Consider the following 24779-nt stretch of genomic DNA (forward strand, 5'->3'; position numbering starts at 1 on the left):
CAATTGCCCATATGGTTAATCAGGCCCTGCCCATATTCAAACATTTGACTCTCCTATTTCTCACCGGCTCCTTTTGCAGTGACTTAAAAATCACTTTACAACAACAGGTGGAAAATGCTAATACAAACTACATCATAAAACAATTGTAAGTATGAACATAAATGTTAATAATAATAATAATAATAATAATAATCATAATAGAAAAATAAACCATGACCTCTAGAAAGTTTAACACAAATCTCTTAAAGGTGCAATATGTAAACTTTTCATGTAATATTCGCCTTTTCTTTGCCAGTGTGTAAATGGCTTGTAACACAGTTTAAAAAAATGAGCCCTTCCTGGACTTCCTAGGTTGCCTATTAATGCCTGTAGACTGATTTTCATGCGAAGGGAGCGGGTCGCTTTTGCCGGGAAAATCCAAAGGATGTGACGTTTATGCGCGCTCCCGAGAGCCTTGCCTCAGTGCTTCCGCTATTTAACAGTGTCAACAGACGGTCTGCAACACTAGGTAACATTATCTTAGAGATGGAATCCAGCAAACGGCCGGCTCCAAACACAACACCAACTCCTACACAAACTCTGAGTAAGCCCAAAAAAAAAAAAAAAACATTTACTGAATCCCATCTGACTACGCGGGAACGTGATCGTGGTTGAGCGAAAACTAGAGTGAACATCAGCAGGACATTTTATTCCTGGAGGGACCTTCGTTTGGTTTTGGGGATCAGAACCAACCCTGAATTGGCATTCTTCTTATTGGACAGGTAAGCTTACATAACTGCAAAGCATGTGAAATATAGTGCCATACGGATTGATCTGTGTAATTTTAGCTAACTTGATCTTGCCTGCTAACGCTGACGAATTGCAAGCTACCTTGCTTCGTAACTTTCAAATAATTTCAATGATCTTCTCTTTATACTAAAAGTCAGGTACGCTGATTCACAGTAACTGACGTAAACAATGTTAATCTGTAATTATTCAGCAAGGTAAACTACAATAACACATGAAATGAATGCTAGACAATGTTCAAGATAATGCAAAAAGCTCCATTCATTAGTGTAACGTAACCTGGTTATACAGAAAATACATACAATCTATTATTATAAAACAATAGCACATCGATATATAAAAATGACAGTTGTGATGGAATCACATCAATACTGAATTGTCAACATATTTATAATGTACAGTCTATTTTATAAACAGTTGCTGTCATCATCCACCCAGATTTAGCTAACAGCTATTGATAAAGCTAGCTAACGCCGACATAGGCTATCGTATAAATGCAGTCAAGGTATCATGCAAAGAAAAGTGATTACTTCAAACTACAGTCTCGCATAGTCAGACCTATATCCACACTTTGTTTTAGCCCTGTTCCAGCACTGGAGAGTCAAATATCATATACAGTCTCAAAGTTTGTAATAAAACAATCATAACTGTGTAATTTTAATTATGCTACCTCATCTGTCATCATGATGCCAGTGAATCACATTCAGTCTCTTTGTTTTGGCCAATGCTCGCGTCCCTATGGAGTGTGTGCGTGCGATCATGAGCAACAGGCTGCAGTTCACTTAACGGCCACAGGTGTCATTAATAACAAGGGTTTCTGAATCTTACATACTGCACCTTTAATATTTTGTTTCATAAAATGGCTACAACAGTGATTGTCAAATGCATTATTTGATGTTCCACTATATTTTCAGAGTTTGTACATTACCACCTGCTGGTGGAATCTCCAAACTGCAAATGCAGGAACTTTGCACTGAAAACAGATGTGCTACTTAAACGTCTTAGCACAATTAACTATTTCTCAGGAAAATAGCAAATTGCGATATGCGGCACGACATTTACATACAATACACCCACAGTTTGCACGCATACACCCATAGATAGTGCAAACGCACCCAACCACGCCCACTTGCACTTTGCGCTGGCACGAACATTGTCCTTAGAATTAGCTAGCATAACTCACAAAAACTGGATAAGATGCAGCACATGGGCGTAGTGCTGCACTTAGCACAGTCACTAAATTTCTGAAGTTTGACAAAATGTTAGCCTCAGTCGCCATTCAGTTTCATTGCATCAGTTTTTCAATACAATAAAAGTGAATGGTGACTGAGGCTGTCAGTCCCAAACATTATGCCTAATATCTCCTGTAAGGCTGGCACCAGAATGTCTACAACCAAAAGGCGCCATTTCCGGTAAAAGTCAAAGAACTCTGCGAGAATCAACGTCATAGAACTCTCTCACAAAAGCTGAAATCTACACCTGAATATCACCACGTGTGATAAAGTGAAAATCACCTTTTGCTGAATTCTACACCTGAATATCACTACAGTGTGATAAATTGCAAATCACCTTGCTGCCCCCCCTTCTCTCTCCCCTTCTCCCCTTCAACAACTCTGGACCAACACAAAGACATAAGATTTATATGTACAAAATATAACAACATGAAAACAAAGAATGCAACTGTATGTGTTTGATATCATTTAAGAGGTCTCTGTGCGACTGGTATAGTGGTCTCTTTCCCATGTTGATAAAACTAATGGTAACAAAGTTATAAGGTCTTTGCCAAATACTGCATAATTCTGGAGGTGTCTCCCCCTCCTTGACCAACAATTGAAATTATCTCCTGTATGTTAACAAGGTTAAACCCCAGGAAGTCAAGAACCCATTCACCCCCAAATCAAAGGATAATACCGTTTGGTACACAATGTTTATTCTGTCTAGATATTTAAGGAAAGTTGGCATGAAGCTCTGGGAATCTGTATGCAGATCTCCCATGCTGTACCTCTGCATGTAGTTTTGTCAGGTATGTTTCTTTGACTTGTCTTTTATTTTTAGTAATGCTTGTTTATTCTGATCATGTGAAATTGGCTTTGATTTGAATTTCTGCAACAATGTTTTATATCCTACCTGGAGGTTTACGTAATTTAATAACGGCCGGCGTAAGTCTCCAAAGATCAAAAGGACAATGAATAGAAGAGGATTTAGAGTAATCAATAACCTAAAAATGTTAAATTAAAAGAATGATCAGAAATTAATTTGAGCTTAAATATAAATTAGAGGTCAATTTAAAATTGGAGTCAGATTAATATAAAATTGGAGTCAGATAAAATGAATAACGGAATTAAATGTGTGAATTAACAATAATTGATTTACTTCAGCGCTTAGAAAAGACAGAACAACGCAGAGACCTTCAAGGGCAATTTATTGAAGTTCCGCTCCGGAATGGATATGAAAATTATCCACAGATATCCTCTTTCTTTTTTTACACTCCTTTTTGTTGTTTGTGGAAGATAGAAAGTCATACAGACTTGGACAGAATTTTTCTTTTAGGGTGAATTATCCCTTTCACTAGTTTAACTTGACTTCTGTTGAGAAGGAAGTGGGCTGTAACAACTTTTTTCCCATTGTTTTTAATCTTCATTAATTGCAATGTCATTCTCTTTAAACCAAAGTGACAGACAGTGGTGTAACAACTAGCCTACTCTTTTAAAAATGAGTTACACAACACAATCAAAGCTTAGAAAAAACAAAAAAAAGAGCATGTTTAGAATTACCTTAATGAAATGACTGTCATCGCGATTCAAAAGCAAAACAAGAGAGCCGCTGTCATTAATGGAACACAGTGCGGGATTATGCAGCATTCCTCAGACTTCCCATGAGAGAGCTTTTAGAGCATATTGACTGTGCAGTGTAATTACAGTATGTTGCGTGTGGTTGTTGTGGCCGAGCCATATGGAGAGAGCTAATCCTCTCTGCTACCACACATGCTCCTTAGCTCCTCCAGCGATCAGAGCGTTAAACAGACATCAGCTTAGCCTGTCAAGGCCTGTCAGTTTGTTGTAACCTCATCCACTGTATCTCTAGGGCTCAGTGATAGAGCAGGTCGAGGGATTTTCTATTTGTTTCTGCCGTACCTTTGTGATCCCTTGAGAAAAATGCAGTAGGTCAGCAGCCGATGCATTATCAGCATTTGATACCAAGCTCCCGGGAGGGACTAAAATTTACTATAAGCTTTTGTTTCAGGGCTTCTAGCTATACATGAGCCAAGGCTTAGACAAAAGGTCACATTTTAAAAAATGTTTCATTGGGTAACCTAAATATGCTTGATGTAAAATAAATTATCTGTTTTTATTGAGGTCAAAAACATTATTTCAAATTACTGATTTAACCTGACTACTTTAGGTTACACCAACCAAAGGGATTTCAAATTTTGATAGAAATAGCTCCTTGTGTACATTTTGGAAGCTAAATTACTTTCTCTTTTTCCAAATGTAATACACAAAGACATCTATAAGTTAGTCATTGGTAGATTGCTTTCCATGAAAAGTTTAAACACAGTGGCACTATCAAAACATGACCAGGCCCACATCGCAACACTTGCTCAGCCAATGGTGTGGATTTGAGACGGGACAATCTGTTTGTCCAACCCATGGAAAATGAGGAGAGTATACAGGACTTTTAGCCTACACCTCAACTGAACTTCGGATGACATAAAAATATGCGCACTTCCAGTGCACAAATTAATGGTAGTATAGCATGGAAAATGACTGAAAAGTAGGAAATACTAGCAGCTTTGTGTCATTGGTTTCCTGTTCTTTATAGATAATAATGATCAAACTGATGTCTTGCTGTAGCAATCATTAGCTCAGGCTTCAGCAAATTTAAACAAATGACAGGCACGTACACAACATGCTTCATAAACCTCAAAGTCATAACGAATCACTTGTTTTGAAGCAAAGCTTCTGAGCGTGTATCATACTGGCCAAATCATGTGAGTTCAGGTGTCACCAGTGAGTGGCGTTTCATGAATCTCAACATGTCGAATAATTTACCAAGCAGTTATTTCATTAGATTCAAAGCTCCATATCACTTCATGAAGCCCATCGCTACTTTAAACAGTATCACGCCAAACTCAAAGAAACACTAATCTCACCCAGGGTAACTAAAAAATAAACCATGTCATAATATAAAATTACATAATTAACATTAAATGGAACTTAAAACATAACTATAACACCCAATAACTTTTAAATGTTCATTAATAACACCCCCAGTCCCCCAAACCTGCACAGAGGTACATAATTAATTATGCAATGACAACAACCATTAGCAAGTCTTCAAGCATTAACACCAACAGACGTTAAAGTATATTCCTGGTAAGGACTATAATTCAGTGTAGTTTTAGCATCTGATATTCATTTAAATAAGTAAACGTGCCATTTTGCCCTTTGCACCAAGAAAAGTGAAAAAAAAAAAAAAGAAAAAAAAAATGCAGAAGTCTGATCGATCCATCTAACCACTGATCTACAAAAGCCTGAATAAAAAAAGCCAAAAATGAATGACAGTGGATGAGGGCGCGCTGGCTACCTGTCACTGCCATTCTATGGCCCTGTCCCAATACTCACACTTGTGGTCTTGACCACTTGAGTGCACATGCACGCGACAGGAAGTGTATAAAACTGTCCCATGTCTAAAACATGCCAAAACTCAGTGCACTTAACCCACACTATATCCACACTTGTGCGAATACTGCTTTGGAGCGGTCTTTCAGGCTAAGTGTATCCCAGAGTTCATCACGATCAGGAGCCACACCCCACCTACCCGAGCAATCGTTGTCTTTTCGTCACGATGACGTCAAGGGAAGCTTTTTAACATAAGTTATTTATTATAATCAGATAGTGAAAAGTGAAGCAAATATTTATTGTAGTATAAATGACCTCTTTGTTATCCTTCCCGCCCAGTAATCACTTTATTTTGTTTGTTCTTGCCTAATACTGCTGGTCATTTTGGTCATTTATCAGCCAGTGTGGCATACAATATGCGGTCTAGTAAATGTTGCTTTAAAATAAAAAATGTATAAACTACTACCACGGTTTCTCATTTTTATGTATTAAAATATATGTTTTAATGCTTTTTATTTGTTGTATGAAACCATATACTGATAAGTTGTGAAAGTATTCTTTGGTTGTCTTAAATAAATGACAAACCAAAGCATAAAATGTAAATAGTTTGTATTAATAGCTATTAATGGATCAAACATTTTTATTTTATTTTGAATTACGTTTTATGCAGATTATTGTGAAACAAAGTAGAAAGAAATTGCTTATATTTAATATTTTACAGCAGTTATGGATGACGCAATTTTACAGTTAAACATTTTTTAATGTGCAAAGTATCAAAAATCACAAAAAACTAATTAACATTTACCATTATTTTCACGCAATAAAAACATTATAAAAATGTACTTACATATTTTCTACAGCACAATACACTTCCAACAACCAGTATTAATAAATTAAAAGATGGGTAACATTTTCAGATATTTATTATTTTAAGTAGGCTATAACAGTTACCGCTACCAAAAACAATTAGTCTTCAGCTGAGTGAAAAGACAAAACCTGCTGTCGCAAAACCGAGTGTCCCAATGTGCAATCAAAAGTCACACTCACTCGCAGTCTTCACGTCTACTTGCGCACTAGTGGCCAAACACTGGAAATACATAAGACAAGTAGGTATGTAGGCAAGACCAAAACCACAAGTGGGGGTATAGCCAGTCTCTCTCTGTGTCAGTGGTGCGGAAACCGATTTGAATCTCTTTAGTTAGATTATGTCAGCATTCGAACTGTGTATGTTGATAAAAATCTAGTCAGCCACCGTGATTTGACAATGTTTGAAGCTGGTCTGGTATAAATTGGCCATATTAATTTAATTTAATTTTTTTAATTGGCCATACTGACTGCGAAATGTTGTTGTTATGATGTCACAACCAGCCCAGTTTGCTTCCCCCTTCCCCCAAAAAACTCTTTCTGGCACAAGTGATAACATCACTGTGATAATCACTCAGTTTGCTTGTCATAGTGTCATTTATCGTAATTATTTATTTATCCTGATTTGCTGAAGTTCTTTAATAGCTAGCCAAAGTTGTGGTAGGATCAAAATCACAGGTCCCTGTGGTTCATTTGTTTTGTTTTTTTAATACAGTCAGTAAATGCTTTATCCACTAGCTTGAATGCTTCCCCAGAGGACTGGATTTATACATCCCATTTATGAGCAGTGCTCCACAGTGCACATAAAAGAAATATGGTAAGTGACTGTTCACAAATATCATCTGACTCACACTGAAATATGATCATATGATTTTACACAGAAAACAATGGGGTGGATGGCATGGCAAACATATTTGGAGTCCATTAACTCACAATTTTATAGTGAAAACAAGCATCTATTTAATTGATAAATACAGAGAACGGATAAATTTCCTCATTATTACGCAGTGTTTCATGCTGTGGATGGGAAAGGGAAACCATTATAGGGATTGACAAGCCTCAGCGGGCTTAGAGAGTGTGTCAAGCCATTTGCCATGACACTTAAGACACATAGTAGCCACAGATTCACAGCCATCTCCACGCCCAAAGACTTGACTATTTTTTCTAATTTATAAGGCCTCTTGCTGAGCCCCAATTCATACACACAGCTCCACGCAGTGATCACTGAAGCACGGAGTGCCTTTCACACAAAAAAGAAAAGGTTTGCCACTCCATTATGAGATTTTTTTATTTAATTTTTTTGCCACAGCGACTATATTTGGGACTGTATGTGAATCAGCATCTGATGCAGAAATTGCTGAAAGAAGAAAAGGGTGATACATCATTGAGAAAATGGACACGACATTTGGACATAACAAAAATGTGTTATTTGTCACAATGTCAGACTAAAAAGATGGGGTTAATTGTACTCTTCGAATGCATTATATAGCTGAAATAAAGTGAATAGAATGATTGCATATCCATTCTTTACTCAGATTGCTTCCAGAGGTGCCATCTACACAAATGTGTTTATTATACAGTATGTGTCAATAAGTCAAAAATCCCATCAAATTCACAATGAGACATAATGCTTATTAGTGCATTCCCTAAAAAATGCATTATTTGTGAGAGCCTGATAGGAATATCAAAGTGTACGATATTTTAAAAATGTATTCGTTTGATTGAATATAGGTGACGCCAAGTGAGCAGCAGATGTGTTAGCGACAGCTCTGCGCAATTTGCTAATTTTTTTTATTATTTTCATGTTATAATCCGGTGAGATTCGATACACCCAGTTACATATTTGTTCTTTGAGGTAAACATGAAGTCAAAATCCTCGGGCTCCGGAAACATTAAAAGACACTTACATGCTCAAGATGAAACCTCTGTTGGGCCTGCTGACCAGAGACTCGATTTGGATGGCGCAGTGGGAGAAGAAATCCAGCGTCAACTGTCCAACACGTTTGTGATGCTGACAAAGGTTGTTGCTGACTTGGAGGATCTCACTGTAATACGTCGATTGATTACGGCGGTGGAAACAAAATTCTCTGAGTTGGTTACAAGAGTGGCAGATGTTGAGAAGTGGATTGATTATCTGGAGTCATCGGTGAGGGAATTATCTGATAATCCGCTGGCGACCAAAGTTGATATGGAACACGTTCTTGAAAAACTTGAAGATCTTGAGAATAGGAGCCGCAGGAATAACATCCAAATTGTTGGAATTCCTGAGCATGAGGAGGGCAGAGATATGGTGAAATACCTAGACGAGCATTTCCCGAGTCTGCTCGACATAACAGGCCATAAGTTGGAAATCGAGCGAGCTCACAGAGTCCCGGCTCGCAGATCGGCTGAGGAAAACAGGCCCCGATCAATTCTGGCCAAATTTTTTAGATCATCTGATAAAGATCTCCTGTTGCGCGAGGAAAGGAGCAAAGGAAAGCTTTCTTGGAAGAATCACAATATTTTCTTGTTCCCGGATTTTGCAAATTTGACAAGAGAGAAACGCGATCGATTCAAGGAGTGTAAGAAACTCTTATATCAATGGAAGATCGCTTTTGCACTGATGTTTCTGGCCAAACTGAGAATAGATGCGAAGGATGGCCGCAAAGTATTTACGTGTCCCAAACAAGCACTGTCCTTCATAAATTCACTGGAGTGAGTAAGCCATTTGGTGTTTCTTATGTGAGTGGATTGACTCACTGAACATACACTCGATTGTCTGAGGAAACTTGGCGCCATTTTTGTTTCTATTTGTGTTGGTTCCGCTAGCAGCTGGAGTTTGATTTGTGGAATAACACTTCTCCTTCAAGAAACTTTTGAATTGATGGAGGATCGCTTTTGCACTGGGGTTCCCGACCAGATTGAGAGTGGATGCTGGGGATGGCTGCAAAATATCTACATGCTCACACAAAGGATGTCTTTTATAAAGTTGATGGACTGAGTAAGTCATGGTGTATTTTTTCAAGCGGCCTCCGAGTGAATTTGACTTTACCATCCGAGGAACTGGGACACCTGTTTTGTTTCTTTTTGTGCTGGTTCCGCCTAGCGGCTGGAGTTTGTTTTGTGGAATAACACTCCTTCGGGACAGTTGTGGATGAATCTGTTTGTTCCTTGTGCTTATGCCTCCTGTTGGCTGGAGATTGTTTGTGGAGTGCTTTTTGCATCATCTGCTGCACTCATAAACAGCCGGCTCAATGAACACTTGTTTGTCTGTCCGAGGAAACTGAATGGCTTTATATCGATTGGAATTTGTTTTGTGGAGGAACACACCTTCGAGACAGTTATATGAATGAATCTACATGTTCTGCCTATTGGCTGGGGTTTGTTTTACAATGTATTTTCTGTTATGTAATTTTGTCTTGCCTTTTTGCATAAGCTTCTGCTTTACGCAGATGATATTTTATTATTCGTCTCCGACCCCACTAGATCTATGCCTGCCCTCCACAGAATTATTAATTCCTTTTCCAAGTTCTCAGGATACAAAGTCAATTGGTCTAAATCCGAAGCTTTGGCTCTGACAGCATACTGTCCAGTAACGGCCTTCCAGCCGGGCGTGTTCCAGTGGCCCAATCAGGGCATTATGTATTTGGGTATTTTATTCCCAGCAAATTTGTCTGATTTAGAGTTAATTTTGACCCTTTAATAAAAAGGTTTTTGAGCGATGTGGACAGGTGGGCTTCATTACATTTATCAATGATTGGGAAGGTTAATGTAATTAGTTATTATTCCAAAATTCAACTACCCGCTACAGTCTCTACCTATAGATGTCCCCCTCTCTTATTTAAAGCAATTTGATAGCATAGCAAAGTCCTTCATTTGGAATGGTAAATGTCCCAGACTACATTTCAACAAATTACATAGGCCAACTGACAAAGGTGGGCTAGGCCTACCCAAGATTTTGTTTTATTATTATGCGTTTGGTCTCAGGCATTTGGCTCATTGGTCGCTTCCACCTGAAAGAGCCCCTCCCTGGTTTTCTATTGAACAGGAAGTCCTTGCCCCTATATCGCCATTGCAAAGGCTTTCTATCAAGTTAACCAGAGAAGTCACACCCCGTTATTTCACATTTGCACGTGATTTGGACAAGAGTGACCAGAGTATTTAATTAGAAATTTCTTTTAAATGTTGCTTCGAGCATATGGCTGAACCCCAAATTACATATCAACAAGTCCCCTTTTTGCTGGTCAGAGTGGATTGGGAGTGGGGTTACTACATTCGGTGACCTATATGAGTGTGGAGTGTTGAGATCCTTTCAAAGTTTGGTTCAACTTTTTGGGATTCCCAGATCTCAGTTCTATAAGTATTTACAGCTGCACCACCTGCTCTGTTCTGTTTTTGGGAGTAGTTTACACCCCCCTAAAGCAGCTGATACTCTGGGAGTGGTGATTACTGCTTTTGGAAAAGGTCATGAGGCATTAGTGTATTACTCCCTGCTAATTCAGTGTCTGGGGGACGGAACTTCAACTTCTCTTAAGAGAATGTGGGAGATCTAGACTTGGCGTTGGAGGAGGAAGAGTGGGCTAAGATTCTAAAAAAACGTCAAGTCTGCATCTAGAGATGCAAGGGTTCGCCTTATGCAATTTAAGATTTTACATAGAGTCTATTGGACCCCCTCTAGATTGCATAGGCTTGGTCTTAAAGACACACCCACCTGCTGGCGATGTCAATCAGAAGATGGAGACACAACCCATGTCTTTTGGGGATGTGTTAAGATTCAAGAATTTTGGTTGAGGATTCAGAGTTTTATGTGCAAGTTTTTGGCATCTCAAATTTTATTTTGCCCCATACTCTGTATTTCAGGAGATGGGGCAGTCATTAATTTGGAGAATAAGCACATGAAAAACTGGGTCCTGACTAGTATTATGATTGCCAGACAGATTATTTGAAGGAGTTGGAAGTCGGCTGGAGTGTCCCCATTTCAGGAGTGGTGTTCAGAGATGGCCAGAGTGGCAGCTTTTGAGGAGGGGGTATCCAGAAGACTGGGGAGTCTAGACCTGTTTATGGAGAAATGGGGCAAATATCTTTCTTTTTTGGAGGGCTCTCAGGGAGGGACAATGGAGAGAGGTGTAGTGGATGTGTGTGATATATATATATATATATATATATTGATTCTGTATGTATATGTATGTATATGTTTTGCTGTTCTTTATTTAATTGATGAATCAATAAAAATGTTAAATCGAAAAAAAAAAAAAGAAAAAAAAGTATTCGTTTATTATGCTCAAGGGCTCCATATCCTATATTTGGCACCATGGATGGCTGGATGAAGGACAATCGATTGCACCACTGGCAAAATGCTAACAAAACACACTGACACAAATACAGAGAGAGGGCAGCAAAGTCCAACACACTGACACACATACTGAATACATTGGTCCATGTGAAGAGGTCAAACTAACAGCAGCTAAACAAAGAAACTGTTCTGTATGGGATGTGCAATTAATGCCTCAGGTGTGGATCACTGCTAGTCTATGCGGCTCCTCCACTGCATGCATTGCTCATACAGATGCATACATTAAACGTGCTGTACTGCGGTAGAGGCTGGTTCTAGCATCACTTCCTGTGCTGCTCTGAGTCCGGGAAACAGCAAGGGAACTGTCCCACATTTCTCAGATGAGTCACGAGTGGGTATTGCAATCATGTACAGTTGGAATGTGTCATCATTAGTGCATGGAACCAGGAGATAAGGTTATCCTCCTCTGATATCGACTCAATTCAATTAAATTGAAGCTGCGTTCTCTGCTAAACATACCGGTGAACCCAACAACCCAATACAGTTTGATGGATTGATTAGCCCATTAACAAGTTTTGGCAGACTAAAGGCATGTCAGTGTTTATTTAACCATAACCAACCCACATTCTCACAGTAAGAATCTTATTAACTAATAGGGAATGCCATAGGTCTAATTAAATGTTCTGTTCACAGAGAAGGTAAAAACTCAAACTCCTGAACAGTATTGAATCCTGATTTCTCCTAATTATACCATAAAATCATATGTGCTCACATGGTCATTTGATGCAATGTTTCCCTTCAAAGCACACACATGTAAACTAAAGAGTATCCTTTGCAGCTCAAGTGGCACTGCAGAGGTCTGCAGAGAATATTCTTTACAAAAATTGGAATGTGCACCGCCGCACAAAATGAGGGCTTGCAACGCCAATGCACACTTCCGCCAACATCACGATGACATCATTTTTTATGCGCGTGCAAGCTCGCAAACAAGCGGCTGCATTGTGTATAAACCAGGATTTAGTCATGCTTGCTAAGGTCCTGTAAGCACCACTATTACTATTGCTCATCCTTATGGATAAGTGTTTGAACAAACCCATAAGCCTACTGTAAGTATTAAACTTCCACTTGTTTGTGGCCCATTTTCACCTGGTGAAAACAGGTGAATAAAATCCCATAGACTTACTATGGAGGAGGGCTCTTTTAGGCCACTAACTAACCATCTGAAAATCACAGAGATTACCCTAGTAACCACCTAGCCATGCCCTCAAAACCACAAAAAAACACCTTTGCAACCTCATAGCAACTCGCCAAAAAAACACTCTGAACTCTGTAGTGCATAGAGATGCCCTGGCAAACACCCCTAAAGTGGCAGTATAAGTTTCTAAAATAAAATTTAAGAGTTTAAGACCTTTTTTAAGACCTAAACAAATACAATTAATACCCTATCCCCATACCAAAACAAACCCACACAATCTCAAAATAAATAATGTATCACAGACACTTACTTAAACAGGCAGGGGCACACATTCAACATGGCCTTAACATTGCTTATCAGTTAAACAGGGTAGGTTATATGCAAGTTTTAAATACTCAAGACAAATTTTCCACATACTGTATATATCACAATAAAATTGGTTTATGTACCATTATATAAATAATACAAATATGAGGCCAACCAATATTGGATTTCACTGATATGATAATGTGTTATAAGGCAATTAATCTGCCAATAGTTTTTATAACTGGTAGCCTACAATAAATGTTCTTAGTCTTTCCTTCCTGTGATGGGGAGGGCCAGACAGAGGCTACAAGAGTCCAAATTGAATTAAATTCCAGATGCACTTTATGGTGCAACACATACTAATAACCAATAAAAAATAAATAAAAAATAAATAAAAAAAGATTTGATTCATAGCGCGGAACTTTTATCTTTAAAGGCTGAAATACACAGAGGACTCTTATTTTGAAATGTATATGCTTCACTGCTTCTAGCTGCTCATTTAAACAGATAAGGGAAATAAAATGTATACACCTACAGTAATCTACAACGTATTACAATATAAACAATTAAAAGTAAACAATGTCATATTTCATCAACACTACATCATCAACATTTGATCATTAGTAATCGCTTGTCATACATTTCCGATATGGCCTTATGATTGCGAACTGCTCAGCAACAGCTGGAAACACTCACAAGCCCCCGTGTGCAAGGAGAAAACACAACAGTCACGTTTTCACTTTGAAGGATGCAGCACATGCATTAATTTAATTAGATCATATCCTTTTGAAGTTTGATAATCACAGTAGGTCATATCAGGAGTCCTGTCTTTCCAACTCTAAATTTAAGACATCTTTAAGTGATAATTAAGAATTTTGTTGTATAATTTAAGATATTTAAGACTTTTTATGACCTTAAATTTTGGAAAACTGAATTTTTAATGACATTTTAAGGCTTTTTAAGGATCCGCGGGAACCCTGAAAGGGACTAGTATAGGGTGGTAGAGTCAAGCTCTTCAATAGAAACCCCAAAAATATAATGTCATTGACACTGTATACTCATTTGTTAGGGTCTTGCTTAAATTGCTCCCTCCATCATCAGGAAGTAAACGGTACCTGGAAGTGGACCATATTTGGTCAGAGTGGTCCTAATCAATGTCATGTTTGAGAGCAAGCAAAACAAAGAGTGAAATAGGCCACGTGTCAATATACAAAGTCAACAATGTAAAACAGGAGGAAGAGCTAAACTCCTCATTGGCATAAGTATTTACACAACAAAAGGGAGCTAATAAGCCCTTTCCCCAAATATCAAGCACCGGTGATATTATGATGCAGAACATTCAGTGCATTTGGTGAGAGCTATGCAGATGAGGGACAGCAACAGCAGCAACCATTTAATCCCTGGAAATCTTTTCTTTTTTTTTTTTTTTACCAGCCTTGATGTAGTGAGAATTCAAAACTGCACACTGAATGCATTACCAACCCATTGATGGCCTTTAGTTAATCAAAACACCCATGGAAAAAACACAGCCTAGATTCAAGAGAGCCAGGTGATAGTGATAATGTAAAGCGACTAACCAAAAGAACCAATAGTCTTTATCCCACTGCCTGGCTGAATGGAGAGTACTGCATCAGAATGGACAGCAATTCAACATTGGATTGATGCCTCTGCTAAACCAGTGAACTCTTACAATTGCTACAGGATAATTGAGAGTTCCATTGTAGATACTTTTAAAACATTAAGAGAATGGAGACAGACTTCATTGTATTATATTTCATGAATAAATCATGAATATGAAAGCCATAAGAAAGATATACAGTGTATGTACATTCTCTCAATTTCCTAATTCAGCCACTTTCGCTCGAAACCTAAAACATTATTATTCGCAGTCATGCTGAATATAAGGGCTTTTCGCTTTGGGAACTAACTCTTTTTATTAGTGGGAATGACCCCACATCTGCAGATTCAGCTCCATTTAAGTATACTTAACCACATGAAATATGAGTTGGGGTAAATAGATGGACAATTTCTGATAGATGGAAAGAAAAAAAAAAGGTCAGGAACTGGATTCAAAAATCCATGAAAGTGAGCGCAATAAATGGTTGGTGACATTTTCACTATAAAAAATTAATTTCTTTTCAGTGTTGTGAAGAACCTTGAATGCAATAAAGGACACAAGCTAATTATGCTGGAGAACAACTGGGACTTCATGGCCAGTGTCCTCTGTGAAATTATAGAGCTGTAGTCTGGAACAACTCTGCCTGCAGGGCCTGTCCTGTGCCTTGATGGCCACCCCACAGACATGGTGAACTGCTCTTACCTCGCCCCATTTCAGCCATAGCTACTGTATGTACCCACACATACAAACCATACAGATGATTGGAAAGACAGCTTGGATGATGCTCTTAGGGACTGCTTTAATACTGATCACTCCCATTTTCAAGATATTAATGCATTATTATATTCTATACCTTGATGATTTATGGATGTAGCTTGAAACAGGGAAATCTTTGTGTTAACAAGGTGACAGCTAAGAGCATGGTGGGTACATTTGTAAAGGTTTGTTTTTGCAAGCAAAGAGCACACTTCCATTGAATAATCACCAATAGTTGTTCAGGTTTTTCAGAAAGGAAGTCACAGATTGGGAGAAAACATTACACTGTAGCCATGAAAACATGTTGACATAACAATAGATGCCATTGGGCTATAGAGGATGGAAATAACAACACTCATATATACAAAAGGGCATACAACTGAATGTTGTGGGACATGACATAATGGGTAGCATGCTTGTATGTTTTTGAATTTGATTTATTTAAAATAAGCTGGCTTGGTATAGCAGATGTGCAAATACCTAAACAAGAAAATGCACTTTACACATACACAAATTCACACTTAATTCTTAATAGAACAATACAAACACAGCAAAGGGGACATTCTTCATAGAGCATCATTGAGCAACACAATCAGATCTGTTGTGTCATGGCTACATGGGCTGCTTGCTAACAGCATAAAAAGTGTATCAAAAGGTTAGCACATATACATTATGTTCCTTTGCTTCATAGCAAACCTGATCCATCTGTCAGGTCATTTCTGTATATGAGCATCAGATTATAATTGGAAAACTGCTCTGAAGCTGATGATTTCATTTAGGCAATTGCCTTTTTCTTCCCACTGTCTCATCAAAGGAATTATCATCATGCTTTGGTGATGTTTCTTTAATTCATTCTGTATCAAATTTATGGTTTCAAGATGACAATGTATTGTGTGTCTAGTTTTAGTAATGTTGCTGATTATTCTGATGCTTGAGATAAAGTGCCATTCCTTATATAACAGACGAAGGCAGTCTGAACCTTCCAGAGAAGTCACTTCACTTTAGGCAAAACAAGCAGTGGCCATAAAACATGATTTGCATCTTAGCCAAGTTAAATTGTAGAACATTAAATGTTTACTGACATAAAACGCCCAATGTGGCACAGGTAGTATGAAATCTACACAGCATATTCAAATGTGCAAATGTGTTTCTTTACAGCTCACATATCATGTCTTCTGCTATAGTGACAATGCATGTCTTGGCCATTTGATGTTTTTTAGCTAATCTTGTTTGTCAGTGGAAGTTAGCAAGATAGCAAGCAATAGAAAGATAACAGTTAGTTGTCTAATAGTTAACAAAAGTTTAAATATTCAAATAAATAAAAGGTATATTTGCAATATCTTGCTTAGATCATTAGTGCCTCCTTTTGCGGGAATTTTTGTTTGTTACCAAAAGATACAAAGTGACGTGACTGGACATTTAAAACTGCAAAAAGATTTTTTGGTTAAAAATGAACAAATTGCATTATTGATTGAGTACATATACAATCAATGTTCATAACAATGTCCTTACCTTACCCCGATTCACTAAGGTAAGCCTATAAAAAATTATTTGTATTTTGAGCTGTCGGTTCGATTTGCCGTGAAATTGCTGGCTTATGACGTTCATCTTTGCTTCATAACGTCATGTCCGCACACACAGGAAAGAAGTACCGGCAGTCTCATGTTCTGGCAGTAGAAACTAACTACGCTGTTCAGTTCAGTCAGTAACACACACAGTTTAGGACAGCATCGTTGCAGTCTAGATGGATGTTTATCTGTTATCTGTTTGCCAAAGTTGTTTACCTGCTATAATGCTTGGATATGTTTTCTGGTAGGGTTGTTGAAGCTAATATTGCTTGTCATGCTTTTATGAATCTAACATTACTCATGTGTAAACCGATCCCGATGTATCTATGTTGTCCGGTGAAGTTGCTGTGACATGTTTAATATGTATGACTTCTGAAATTGACTTCTTGAAATTGTTATATTGCATATTTAAGCTTATTATTTTTATGTTTAATAACGTATATTTTATCCCCATCATTACTGAATCCTCATTTTATGTTTTTAGTTTATTGTTTATTGTGTGCATTGCATAGACATGCTATTGTAGTAACTGAGGCTGGACAATATAGTATAAAAATAATAAAGTCTTCTATTGAACTCGTATCAGCCATATCATGAGTTTAACCTCTTAAATTGAAAATTGTTGTACAATTCATAGTAGATAAAGCGCCTGAATAATCATACAGTATTAAGATCAGCTGGTGGTGGCTGAGGAGAGTCCCTTGTTCTCTATTTAAAAGTGCTTTGAGTGTAGTGTCAGAAAAGCGATTTACACTACCGGTCAAAAGTTTTGAAACACTTACTCATTCTTTATTATAATTATTATTATTATTTTTTTTTTTACATTTTAGAATAATAGTAAAGTCATTAAAACTATGGAATAACATAAATGGAACTATGGGAATTATGTTGTGACTAAACAAAATCCAAAATAAATCAAAACTGTGTTATATTTTAGAATCTTCAAAGTACTCACCCTTTGCCTAGAATTTTCAGAAATGTACTCTTGACATTTTCTCAACCAACTTCTTGAGGTATCACCCTGGGATAATTTTTAAACAGTACTGAAGGAGTTCCATCTATATGCTAGGCACTTATTGGTTGATTTTCTTTATTATTTGGTCCAAGTCATCAATTTCAAAAACTTTTTTTTTTTTTTTTTATTACATTTTAGATTTATAATGAAATAAATTAATATGGTGGCACAATTATATTTTTGTCTACAAAACTAATTTCAAACATTTAAGATCACGAGAAACATCAGCCAAGTGTTTCAAAACTTTTGACCGGTAGTGTAAGTGTAAAATTCATTCAAATATGTATAAAAAATGAGTGTTGTTTATCTTAATCAAAGCAAGTAATATTTCAGTTTCAAATGTATAAATGTATAACATAATATCAACATGAAAATAGCACGTTATGACTCCGGCTCCAGTCATGATCACACACAGGCGATGTCCAGTTAAGCTCAAGTTGGGAGATTCATCCGCCCAAAGAACAGGACTGATGTAATATTTTCTTCTGGAAATTGCTTGCAATTTTAAATTTCATCCACAGATGTCGCTTGAGAGCACAAAGTTACATAGTGCCGCTTTAAACAACCTTTAAATCCTATTTTTGCTTAAAAGCTAATTTTTCTTACACTGTTTGTCTCAGAACAGCTGTCAGCTCTCATTAAAATTAATGATAATTTGATTTGTCCAGTAAGCAACTGAGGAAAGAACTGCAATCCTTTAATGACTCTGCTGATGACCATTATTTAGATAATGCAGTCTTGAGTGCTGGAATCCTGATCTCAGCTAATCATTTAATGGGGAACAATCATGATCCGTCTTCCATTGCTATCTGATTAAAATAAGACTCCACTGTACCTGTGTGTATCACCTGGCCATCTTATTAAGTGGAGTCAAAAAGTCTGAGATCCCTAGTGAAAATGCTTTGTAACAATTTAGCATTTTTCTAATCCAAAGGTGCACTCAGTAATTTTTTCCCCATTAAAAAACATTTTACTCCTAAAGAAATAAATTGTAATTTTGAAACGTATGTATAAAATCATGACCACTTACATGAGATAAGGACTCTAGTCATATCAATAACCTTATAAAAGCGGTTTTATTCTACATGGGGCAGGGGCGCCCTCATGGGGGCTGCCATTTTAGAATCACATGACCAGCTGAATCCTCCTCGCTTAACCTCAGTAACCATCTTGTTATTGGACACTTTTACTCTTGGATTAAATAATCATGGCTGATTGTGAATAGTTAATTTCTACAATGGCATCTAACTGAAAACGTCTAGGTTACTGTTGTAACCCCCATTCACTGATGGAGGGAACAAGACATTGTGTCAATGTAGTGACACTAGGGGTCGCCCTTGGGAGCCCCAAACACCTCTGATGTTTGAGAAAAGGCCAATGAAAATTGGCGAGTGGAATTTGCATGCCACTCCCCTGGACATACGGGTATAAAAGGAGCTGGTGTGCAACCACTAATTCGGGTTCATGCTGAGGAGCCGAGACAGAGTCCCGGCGATCACAGCAGGTAGTTCAGTGTTGTGGCAGGAGGGACACAACGTTTCGTTCCCTCCATCAGGGAACGGGGGTTACAACAGTAACCTAGACCTTCACTATCGGTCACTCACTCGAAGTTGTGTCGATGTAGTGACACTAGGGGCACCTATATGAAATGCCACAACCAGCTGAACTGTGTTACGTGGATTGGTGGTGCAGATGCAGGCAGGCCACTGCGTGCCAAGTAACAAATGCACCGGCCCCATCATCACCTTCCCAACGCCCCGTGCACGTCGTATGGACCCTCGCCCCCCCGAAAGCATAAAAGGGGGGGTCAGACGTGCCCACAATGAGAACAAATTGATTCCAGCTGGGGCCAAAACGTATTCGCGTCGGGGTAGGTGTCCTTGGAAAAAGACACCGCGGAGACCACACCCTGCCCGAAGGGGAGGTAATTGTGTGGAAATACGTCACATGGGCTTACTGATTCTTTATCGGCAGTATCGCATGTGGAGGAAGTCCCCACGGTAGATCCTACCCAGAGGGGACGGAGCTCTACAAACATGGTGACAAGTGGCAAAGGGGACTCTGCCCAAGGGCAGACACGGGTCTACCATTAGGGAGACCGTACTGTGGAAGATTACACAGATATACGTGCTGCCAAAAAGTGTGGACATCTTCATTGCATGCCTTTTGATGTTTGGGTATGTCTCGTTTGGGAGGGCAGTATAGAATTCAATGAGACTGTTGGGCTTAAATGCGTCTTTCAGAACATCACAGTTCTGTAACTCAGCCAACTCAAACTGATAAAAAGGCAAGGCTTCGTCAATGTCAGAAGCGAAGGGGTTCTGGAAAAGGCGGATTTCTTTAGCGTGGACATGTAGCTCATGGAACCGCACGTCAAACTCTGCCTTCAGCATTTCCAGCGCTTCCACGGATTTTTCAGCTGGGAATGGAGCCACTGGTTTCTCAGCTGAGAGACTTTGGGTAACGGGGAGATGAGTGAAGTCTTGTTTTTGCACTTGTCCCACAAGCAGTGCTAGTTTCACCTCAAATGCTTTTATGTGGGAATACATGGCACATATTAGTTTCCCCTTGCCTTGGAGCTGCAAGTTGAGGCCGTTCAACATTTCTGTCACATCTGTTAAAAAGGCAAGGTCCCATTTCCATTCTGCGTTGATCAGTTCTGGGACAGTTTTGCCCTTTGTCAGAAGAAAGGCATTGATTTCAGGTAGCAGCTCGTAAAAACGCCTCAAAACTCTGCCTCGGCTTAACCATCGGACTTCAGTATGGTAAAGCACATCTCTGTGAGCAGACTCTAGCTCGGCGAGAAAGGCTTGGAACTGCCGATGTTTAAGTCCGTTTGCTCTGATGAAGTTTATACATGACACCACCACCTTAATGACTGATTCCCACATCAAAACTTTGCAGCAGAGTGCTTGCTGGTGAATCAGGCAGTGGACTTGTAACGGTGGGCTGAGACCTCTTTCCTCCATTTCTCTATTCATGCGTCCTATAAGCCCCCTCGACACGCCAACCATACTAGGAGCCCCATCGGTAGTGATGCTGGCCAGCTTAGACCAGTCTAGACCCAGCTCTCCCATCGTTTGGCACACTTTACCAAAAATATCCTCCCCTGTCGTAGTGCCTTTTAGACTTTGTAGGGCTGCCAGCTCCTCGGACACTTCAAAGTTTGAGCTAACGCCACGAAGAAAAATTAGCAGCTGTGCTGTGTCCTGCACGTCATTGCTCTCATCCAGTGCTAATGCAAAAAATTCAAATTCTTTCACTTTCTCCTGCAGCTGGGCATATACATTATCCCCCATTTCTTCAATTCGTCTGGTGATTGTACTTGCGGACAGACTCACCGCATTTAAGACGTCTTTTTTATCGGGGCACACCTCCTCCGCAACAGCATTCATACATTTCTTGATGAACTCACTGTCACTGAATGGCCTACTGCTGGTTGCAATCAGTTTAGCTACCTGAAAGCTAGCTCGAACGGATTACTGGTTCAACTGGGTTTGGCGTACAAATGTATTCTGCTGAGCTGATAGTACACTTTTTAGCTTCAACACTTTGTCTGCTCTCATTTGGCCTTGCAAGCTTGCATACTTTTCTCTGTGGCAGGTTTCATAGTGTCAGCGCAGATTGTATTCTTTGAACACAGACACTGTTTCTTGACAGATGAGACAAACAGCCACTTCTTTGTACTGAACAAAAAAATAATCACTTGTCCACTTTTGGTTAAATACCCTGCATTCTGAATCAACCTTTCTCTTTCCCAACCGTTTCGCCATTTTGTCGTCTCTTTGAATTTTCGCGCTGGCTCCCGCGTCACCTGTTCGATCGCGATGGCACGTTATGTTGAACGTACCATTCTGTTGGTAGGTGAATTTTACAAATAATTAGGCTACGTTAATAACTAAGGGAAATTTTAGTTTGAAAGCCAACCTTTATTATCAAATACAGACATGATATAAGTAAAACACATATTTAAAATCGCATTTTAAAATTACAAAATATGTCTCTGGCATTGTTCAGAGGGCTGATCCAAATGTGGGGGCGGGCCACATTCGGCCCATGGGCCGTAGTTTGGGGACCACTGGTGTAAAGCATCACTCCTTGCAAGATAGCAAGAAAAGTACCCACTGTTTTACATGTGATTTAATTAAAAGGGTTCATCACAAGTAATAGCAGGCTGCAGTGTAACCTGGACAGAAATATGTATAAAAGAAATGGCTGCTATTTGGCATTTTGCACTACTTAAGTTTGTAATCATGTACCTGTTTATATATAATTGCCTTTAATTGATTGCCTTACATTACCTTACAAAAAAAAGTACTGTGCAACTGTGGCAGTGCCATGGTACAGTGATGGAATCAGATGGTACTTTGATATAAACTATTACCATAGTTTATATCAGGTGCTATGTCCAAAAACATGGTAACATATACCTTGTCCAAAAAACCATGGCAATACTTTACAGCAACTATTGAACCTTCCATATGACTGCAATGCAAAACATTCTGTTATATGATATAAATACACAAGACCTCATTATTCATAACAAATGTCAATTTTTTTAATTATAGTACATTGTGGCATGGAGGGGCATGGTCATGTGTCTGTCTGCAGGAAAAGGAGAGCGCTAATGCCTCCTACACACTATATGACTTTCAAAGATGTCGGATTGTGGCACCGTTCATATTACACAACTGTCTGTCTTGTCATAGAAGTCGTAGGGTTTTCAAATTACACGAGGAATTGGCGACAGGGGTGAACACATTACAAAATATTTCACTACTGACGAATCCCCGACGACTCTGCCTGGACTCCAAATTACGTTTCACAAGAGAATACACGCGAGAAGTGATATGAGAATTGCACAAGATCACGCGAGTAGGTGTTCTCGTGCTTGTCTGGGCGGGGTTTTGAAAATGGAGGACAGCAAGAAGCTTGCGATACACTTTGTTTGTGCGATTACCTGGTTGTGGTACAGTTCAGAGGAAACATCAAATAGGCACTGGTGCTCCTGCCAATGTTCCACTAATTTTTCCACCATTTCTTCAGTCCAATGAGACTTTCTTGATACCGCAGCTATAATAGTTGATGTTCTGTTGCAGGTACATCAGGACTCCTCCCACTGAAACTTCCCGTGCCCCGTTTCTTGCTCTCTCATTAGCTGTAGGTCAACGCTGAAGTTGTATTCAGTCAAAACATATTTCACATTGCGTGATTTGGAATCGCAGACAGGTCCAAATATTTAACATGCTAGATATCTCGCCAACATCGGCGACGCATCGGCGCTTCTCTCAGATCGCGTCTTTAATCATTCATACATTGCGTTCGTCTCTCACAGGAGCAAGCTCTGATTTGCCTATGATTTTGGGCTTTTGTCGGCGATCTCCACAAAACTGTCGGCGAGTGAAAATCGGGCCTAAAATCGTGTAGTGTAAACTCAACATAAGGCACATCACCTGGGTTGTGATTTCTCTAAAACCTGTCCACTCTCCCTCTCCTGCAGACAGACACATGAACATACCACATACATATATTTGAAATATTTTGACTGTAATTCCACCAAATTCTGTTGCATTGGAAGAAAATGTAATGTTTGCTACTGAATTAAAGGGGTCAGTGTAAAAATGGGATGGATTTTGGAAGTACATTAACATATATTGACTTTGATGTGACTTTTGGATTTATTACTGGTTGTTTGTTTGACAAAATGAAAATAAAGATATGCCTTCATAACAGGATTGGTTTTAAAACATCACATTGCAAAAAATAATTGTAAACAATAAAAAAGTGTATTAGTTTGAATTCATTTGCCTTTAACCTATACTGTTTATTGTGTAAATGTCAAAATTTGGCCAACATTTTACATGTATTTTGTGTATTTTCAAGATACAAAATACTGTATTTTATTTTTATTTAAAAAAATTCCACACAGTATTTGGTATTTTATTTTGACATTTAAACTGATATATTTTTATTTTAAATACATCTTCTTGTATTAGTGCCCATCTCTGCCTATAGGGTGCACCGAGTCTGCTAACTAGTCAGTTAGATGTCAACCTGAGATGTTTGCAGGACGAGAAAACCTTGCTCAGTATGTTTCAAGTGAAAAAGCGACAGCCCATTCATATATCCTACGTACACTCATTAACAAAACACAGGGAGTCACAAACTAACTCTGAAATCTCCAAATACATCGCCAATGACAGTTCAATGATGTTCATACTTACTTTACATGCAAGTGACGCTCAGTTTTCCTTGAAGACAGTTGTCCTCCAAACGCGATTCTGTCGGAGAGACGAGATGCACGCTGTAGAAAATAAATAAACTAGTGATAACTTACAAATACGATCCCAGACACATACTCACTCACTCACTCTCACACACACACACACACACACACACACACACACACACACACACACACACACTCTCTCTCTCTCTCTCTCTCTCTCTCTCTCTCTCTCTCTCGCTTTCTCGCTCTGTGTGTGCGCGCGCACGTGTCCATAAATATATGGCGTGCGAAATGGTTAAAAAATAAGACTAATGACTTGCCGAGGGAAGCCACTCAGCTATTGAGAGCAGCTATTGAGTCACTCACTGATAGAGAGGTGCTGACTACTGAGAAGCCGGCGGTGCATCTGGATAGACTATTCACTCTCCTCACGCAGCCGGCGACTCACTCTGATGCAATTGGGTTGTTTTATGCAGTGGCGATTTTAGAGGGTGTCCTGTGGTGGCCTGGGCCACCCCTGAAAGCTCATTGGCCACCCTGTGGCCACC

General features: G+C 38.9%; 1 protein-coding gene across 1 annotated transcript in view; it reads right to left on the reverse strand.

Moving 5' to 3' along the window:
• The window catches only part of LOC127448306 (uncharacterized), a 68180-nt gene extending 43874 nt beyond the window's left edge, over positions 1 to 24306 (reverse strand). Inside the window, exon 1 of the mRNA XM_051710739.1 lies at positions 24227 to 24306. The gene's annotated coding sequence lies outside the window, so the exon portion shown is untranslated. The remainder of the gene's footprint in view (positions 1 to 24226) is intronic.
• Positions 24307 to 24779: the final 473 nt, after the last annotated feature.

This window comes from Myxocyprinus asiaticus, chromosome 11 (assembly GCF_019703515.2).
Source record: "Myxocyprinus asiaticus isolate MX2 ecotype Aquarium Trade chromosome 11, UBuf_Myxa_2, whole genome shotgun sequence".
Taxonomy (NCBI): domain Eukaryota; kingdom Metazoa; phylum Chordata; class Actinopteri; order Cypriniformes; family Catostomidae; genus Myxocyprinus; species Myxocyprinus asiaticus.